This window comes from Pogoniulus pusillus, chromosome 24 (genome assembly GCF_015220805.1).
Source record: "Pogoniulus pusillus isolate bPogPus1 chromosome 24, bPogPus1.pri, whole genome shotgun sequence".
In the NCBI taxonomy this organism is placed as follows: Eukaryota; Metazoa; Chordata; class Aves; order Piciformes; family Lybiidae; genus Pogoniulus; species Pogoniulus pusillus.
Genome location: NC_087287.1, coordinates 14626884 through 14632901, shown reverse-complemented (window position 1 = coordinate 14632901; position 6018 = coordinate 14626884).

The following is a 6018-nucleotide window of genomic DNA, read 5'->3' as shown; positions in this document are numbered from 1 at the left end:
CACTCGAGCTCACCTTTTTTCTAAACATTTCACCAGCTTGTTATTCTAAATGACCAAGAACTCTCTGGAACAAAATCAGGCCTTTAACTCTGGAGTGGTCAGAGACTCGGTAAGTTTCTTTAGGTAGGAGTTCCTTGGTATGGCCTTTAACAGGGTGGTTGGTAGTACAGGTTTAGCTGAATCCATTTCATAGAGCCCATATCCTTTGCCTCCAACAGCTTGTATACAGATGGTAGTTGGAGGCTAGTGAAGTATTATTTTTAATAAGTTGGAGCAGCCATGACAACAGCCTCACACTTGACATAAATACATTCCTGGAGTAAGGAAAGCATCTATTTGAGAATTTTATCTTCAAATATTTTGAAGTTTGTAACAACTTTTAGTCTATGTTAGCAGTGAAAGTGCCTGAAGGATCTGATGTGTGAACTATTTCCAGAATTTTATTACCTAAAAAGCTATGCAAAAACTACATTGTGGAAGGAAAAAGAGATCTGAAACTGGTAGAGGATAAAACGGTTATAGAACGTGTTCTGCTATAAAACAGAGTTTTGGTAGGGTAAGGTGAATTTTGAGGCATGAAGGGTAAGTTAGCAAGAATGTGAGAGTTAAATACAGGTGAAGTCTTAATTTCTGTGGTGATTTTGTGTTAACTCATTAAGTTCACAGTGGTAGAAGCTTGCCTTGTTCCTGCTGTCAGGGTAAGCACTGTCATCTCCCCAAGAACTTGTCTCTTAAGATTATTTTTCCTATATATTAGGAAAGGCGTTGGGAACTTAATTTCCTCAGAACTTAGAGATTCCTGATATGGCAGCATAGTAAGATGAGAGCATGCAAATCCTAGTCTGGAGAGTCAGTTCACAGCTTCTCTTCATAAAATAGTTCCTCTCTACTGCACAGTAATAAAGCATCAAGCATGCACATCAGGCCACCTCTGTTTCTCCTCATCCAGGTGCATAAAGGCATTGTTTTTTTCCTGTACACACACATAAATCTGTATGTTGAATATGTACATTATATCTGTGTTAATATATATCCCCCCTTATTTGTATTCCTTATGTTTCTCTTAGATAAAGGGCCTCTGGTTACTTATTTTAAGCTTATATTGATTGGTGAGTTAAAGTTCAGATTCTGAATAATAGAAAAAAGCACTAATTCCCCTTCCCAATATTCACACATCAAAGCAACAGGACCTGTACTTAGGTACACCTGCCTTTCCAACCCAAAATATTCTCAAAACATGTAGTGAATTGAGCCAATCTGAGAAGTACAGGACTGTCTCAATTTCTGAAATAAAGGCACAGTCAGACTTCTGGCAGAAGTACCAAGCATAAGAAAGGGCCAAGAGCTGGGGTAGCTGTACTGTGCTTCTATAAGGAGGATGTAGATTATTGTGATTACTCACTACGTCAATCCATCAGCTTCATTTCCATGGTGACCTGCAACTTCCCCATAGTTCTCCACCTACAGAATTGATGCAATGACAGTACTTGCTCTATTAACTTTCAATACTATGAATTATTCAGATACAATGAAAAGGCATTCATAAATTCAATCAGATAAACAGCTTGCTAGATTTCAGTGGTGGTAGGGACCATAACACACTAAAGCAAAAAATCCCCACCCATCTCTATCTTGACTCCTAGTTTCGATAGCAATCAGCAGGACATATACTGACTATAGCAATCCAGTGGCTGGAGTATCTCTGATAAAACACAGTAGTATCTTAGATGCATTGAAGAATCTGTTATTCTACTAGCTATTCTTATTGAAGTCCTGACACTGCCAATCTCCATAGTAATCATCATGAAGGACTCAATTTGGGAAGAAGGCTAACATGCCAATAATTTACTATTTCACATGTTCTCCGTCAATTCTCCGCACACTTGATCTCCTTGATTTTATAAACAGACTGCTCCTCAGCCAAACAAGATAAACACTGTAATTTCTGACATTGTATGAGCTTTGGATTTCATCCTCAAATACAGATCATTCAAGATGTTAAAAAAGATTGAATTGAATCCTGGTAATCTATCTATTGTCCATGTAGTAAAATACATAACCATCCACTGAGAAATTTGCCAGAACACCCTGGAAACACTGGAATTCAAGTACAGGCTTTCCACAGCACCTAGTGCATACATCAAACAGCAACATCTTACACATACGTCAGCCTGAGATCTCTGCGGTAGAGAGTACACCCACAGAGGAAGTCACCCACTCACTGCAACACTATCTGGGTAAGTTACAGACTGTACTGTCATTGTGTACTTCACTCAAAACTTCAGGGAGCTCCACCTTGGTTTGTCACACTCATTTTTCTCAGATACTTTGACAGATGCACACAAAGTCATTCTTAAGTTTAGCTGAGACAAGAAAAAGGTTGGCACTGACATTTGCTGAAAGGACAGATGTAAAATACAAGTTGGAAAAAACCCAACGTGTTAAAAGGAAGGTATCATAAAAGCCAAATATATGAGGGGAACTGGTATATGGATACCAACTGCATACAAGCCTCTGCTTGGAAACCTCCGGTTAAGTCTTAAAGTATGATCAAGGCTCACATAAGCTTGATCCCACTTCATTGTTCTTGGGGGGAATTGGAAAGTAATTCAAATTAACAACAAAGATAACATCCGAGTCTCTGTTTTTGCTGGGTAGGAATCCTCTTAGTTGCACCAAACTATCTGAACGTTGAGTGTCTAGACATCTATACACTCCTTAGGCAACAGAGAGAGACTAGTTTCTCAGAAAGTGATTCACTCCACCTACCTTAGATGATTATCTTATGATAGTGTAATTTGCCCTGTGAGGATGCCAGTACAAGGGCCTGCACAAGGTGTCTCAACTGCTAATTTTTAGATGTCTGAGGATAATTCATCTAAATCACCTGGTCATATCACAAAAACAATAACGTTGGCCATAATGTAACACGCAATTGTGCTGTACACAAACTGTGCTGTCCCACTGCCTTGCCATGAGGAGGCATATCCACAGTTCCACGTCTGCTGAAGGCACAGCACTACTGTCCCCAGAAAGAATCAGCATTAACAGGTGCCTGTTGCTTTGTCAAGACTGTTTATAAAAATACATTTATTGGGATTTGGGGTTTTGTTTGTTTGTTTCCTTTGGTTTTGTTTTCTTTAAATCACCACAGGAAGTTTCCACAAACACACACGTGTGATTATTTGGCACCCTCCATGACTGTCCAACTAGAACCACAGCCTATGCTGATGCTTTACAGAAGGCATTAATTGCCTACAGAAAATACTCTGTAAAAGCTAACCAGCTTTGTACCAGCTTGCTTCAGACGGCACAAGGTGCAAAACCTAGCTCTTCAATGCAGAGACCAACAACGAAGATTAGCCTTCAGAAAAGAGATTTAATTCTTTAAGACAATTTCAGTCCTAATTTGTTTGCAAGTCATAACTGTGGCTAGGACTTCACCCTTTCTAATAGCAAGATTACATGCTTACAGTCTTCTCTTTTTAATTAAACCATTCAAAACCAAACCCAGATCATTCTCACTAGCCTTTTTACTATGGAGGAGAAAGGCCGTTGTACAGGCCGGACACTGTATGCTATTATTAATCAAACAACAGTACTTACCATTTTATAATCAAGTAAGAAACAATTTGTGCTCATAATTCCTCTTTCCTTTTTAGTACTAGAAAACAGCTGCTGACAATAATTCTTCCTCTCCAGCTGGTCCAGGGCAGCTTCCCATAAGGAAAAAACCCAGCATTACCTTTTGTTTAGACAGAATGCCATGAGAATGAAGTATGTGCTAGACAGTGCACAGCAGAGAGAGGAGTCAGTTCAGCACAGTTCCAACTCTACTGAAAGTAGGAACAAAACAGAGTTAGCTATCCTCAAAGAGGAGAGATGGCCAAATGTGGCATTTCATATTCTCTGATGCATCTTCAAAATTGGTAGTAAACCATCATCAGTGCAAGGGAAATCAAGACTGGTATTTATTAGTATCTTGCTTCTGAAAGAGTTTTCCTTAAAGCAATCTGTTGACTTAGCAGTGCCTGTATAGCCAGAACCTTCAGATGCAAAGGTGAGAAGACTCTCAAAACTATTTTCTCCCAACTGATTTGTGAAAAAAGCCAGGAGGAATACAGCATTGCAAGAGATTCTGCACTGGAAAACAGGTCTTAAGTCAGAATGTTCTAGGCTGTATCTGTCACTGAAGTTATTGTATGACCAGCAAACTGCACCCTGGACTGGAGGCCAGTGGTCTGAGATCTGTAAACCAGAAAGGACCCATGATAGTCCTCAACATATGCAAGAATGCTTTGGCTGTTGCAATTAGTGTATGGTATTTGCACAGCCTTAAAGAGAAGCAAGAAAGTAGATTCATCTGCTATTAACTCTGAAGGGTTTGAAAGCATTTAAAGAGCCAGAAAGCCCATATTTCTAAGGAATAGGCTATTTTTTTTAAATCAACTCCTTTTTAACAGCAAACTCTGTACCACCATTTTCTACTGTATCCCAGAGAAGACACAGTGATATGTGAGGAGATCAAAGTGTTAAGCTGCAGCAGAACTCAACAGGAAACGCACTTTTCACAGAACCATGCAACTTGCTAGTGGATGTGTAACAAAAATTAGAAATGAAACATCTCTATAGCAATGCAATATTGCACTTCTAACTCCTTGTATTCTATTCTGGAATAGATTACTGCTATAAATAATGAAATTTAATAGCTGCAAGCCAACCACCTACTTCAAAAAGCAAGGAATGCTGCCAAGAGAGAATGACGACAACATTATTCCACCACCACACTTTCAAAATCAACTGTTAGAAAACATGAATTAAGCTAAAGCACAGCAACATGTCACTTTTTATATAACCTTAATCCTCCCATTAACCCTCCTAATTAAAGAGAAAAGAAAAAAGTTGTCTTGAGTTTTTGTTTCCTTTTTGCTTAGTAAAAGCAGGAGAGAGAAGCAAAAAGCATCCTGCCCCTGTCCTTCCCTGCTGATTGGCCTTTTGCACATCATACATGTCAGGCCTCCTGACTACAGAAAGCTCAAAAAATGCACTTACTACTCATCTAACAGATGTTTGGAAACCTTTTATTCTACACTTACTGAAAATATTTCTCTCAACCAGATGTTAGAACTGAAAACCCATTCATCACTTTATGTTGAGGTAACATTTACCTGTAGAAAATAGATTGTGCTACACACAGCGCCACACCAAGACCTTCAGATATTTCATAAGCAAGATATAGCTAATAATATGATGGAGAGGGTTATGAAAGTGGAGATGTATTTGAGACAGAAGAAGTTTCTAGCTAGTGCTATGCATTCCATTTTTCTTGCCTATTGTTAAAAGCTTGTTACTCTCACACTTGCCAGTGCTGCCAGCGCTCCATTTGTTTCACCTTGCATCAGTTCTCTACTTGTATTTATTTTCATAGCAGTGTGAAATTAAGTGTAAATACCTCATCTATCCACTGCCTCCCTGTGATTCTGAAAGGTGAGCACCTGGATCATGATTCTCTTGATAAAAGATTAATTTCCTCCAAGAGCCACAAGTTTTCCTGAAGTGCATGTTTTCAAAGCTATCTAGCTTCCATTCGTGGACTGTCACAATTCTTCCACCTACGTGACTATATTAACAAGAAGAATGAGTTAAGATTCAGTTTTGCTCTAACCCAATGAACATAACAGCTGTTCTTCCACACTGAATGCTACCAAACATTTTAAGTTTTAGGTACATACAGAATCTCACTACCAAATTGAGTTACAAGAGAGAGACTTCTCAACTGTTCTACATTCTGCTTTGTCTGCTATGGTTACCAACAGCCCATAAACACATGAGAAAAAAACATACACAGTGAGAACAGCTAATGCTCCCAGCAAACCATAAATAGCAGCATGGGAAACTTAACTTCAGCTAGCAGTTGTAAGTGAACTATCAGTAGTGACAACCCAGATCTTCTAAAAACAAAGTTTAGGCTATAAAACCTATTAAAAAAACAGCAGTGATAATGCAATCTTCTCTTAA